This window comes from Vicia villosa, linkage group LG3, assembly GCF_029867415.1.
Source record: "Vicia villosa cultivar HV-30 ecotype Madison, WI linkage group LG3, Vvil1.0, whole genome shotgun sequence".
NCBI classification, from domain to species: domain Eukaryota; kingdom Viridiplantae; phylum Streptophyta; class Magnoliopsida; order Fabales; family Fabaceae; genus Vicia; species Vicia villosa.
The window spans coordinates 16,037,491-16,038,980 of record NC_081182.1 but is presented as its reverse complement, the minus strand read 5'-3'; positions in this window follow the sequence as shown (position 1 = coordinate 16,038,980).

Genomic DNA, 1,490 nt, shown 5'->3' with positions numbered 1-1,490 from the left:
AAGAATTCAAGATTGAACATCACAACTCATCTCCTTACAGACCAAAAATGAATGGAGCTGTAGAAGCAGCTAACAAAAACATCAAGAAAATCATTCAGAAGATGGTCATCACTTACAAGGATTGGCATGAAATGCTCCCGTATGCTCTTCATGGTTACCGTACATCAGTACGTACTTCGACTGGAGCAACTCCTTTCTCCCTTGTATATGGCATGGAGGCAGTCCTACCAATAGAGGTTGAGATTCCATCAATGAGAGTCTTGATGGAGGCAAAATTAACAGAAGCCGAGTGGTGTCAAAGCAGATTCGATGAATTGAACTTAATCGAAGAAAAGCGCATGACAGCTTTATGCCACGGTCAGCTATATCAACAAAGAATGAAGAAAGCTTTCGACAAAAAGGTTCGACCTCGCACAATCGAAGAAGGCGACCTTGTACTCAAAAAGATTCAATCTTTTCTCACAGATTCGAGAGGGAAATGGACTCCCAATTATGACGGCCCCTACGTGGTCAAGAGAGCTTTCTCAGGAGGAGCCTTAATACTCACGACTATGGATGGAGAAGAATTCACCCGTCCTGTGAACATCGACGCAGTCAAGAAATACTTCGCCTAAATAATTAAAAGAACAGCTCGCTAAGTTGAAAACTCGCAAAGAGCGACTTAGGCAAAAAAGAGCGTCTCGGTGAATCGAAAACCCGAAAGGGCGATTCAGGCAAAAATTAGAGACATAAAAAAATATATTAATCAATCCCGGTAGACTTAAAACCCGAAAGGGGTAGTTTACGCAAAAGTTAGGGATATATGGCAAGTAACTGTGTTCAGGACAAACTTGATCATTCAAAATCCATAGCGGAGTATTCATCAGCAGTAGGTCATCTTCTACGAAGCACGAATACAGCGCAACTCGGAGTGGAAGGGAGAGATAACGGTCGTCACGTTTCATCGTAGCCCTTTTCCCGAAAATTACCAATTTCCAACTTTGTAAATACTCCATGGAATCAAGCATTTGGCTGATTACCATTCCATATATAATAATTTGAGCCTTGTGCTTTTTCTTTGCAATCTAGTCTTATTCAGTTTCTTGAAATGCATTTTAAGTTTAAACAGTCATTTTTCTTGAAACAAATGTTTTCATAAAATAAAAATGAATTTACTTGCAAAAATAAAGGTGAAATTTCTTTCTAAGGTTTACAAACAATAGGAAGAATGCAAATAGTTGCTCCGAGAACGGTTGAGACTCCGGGAACCAAGATTTCCCCATGAGGTCGCTTTGCGAACATCTCCCGATGACGGATCGTCACTTCAATTCATATTACTTACTTCGGACAGCGGACAACTGATAACCAGATATTCCCAAGAGAGTTCGAACTACAAGAAGAGGACATCTTCTGATCAACAAGAATTCAAGTCGTATCTTAGGATTTTACATCCGCGACAATTCTATTTACATTCACTTTACATTTTATCATTGTCATAATATTCATGCATA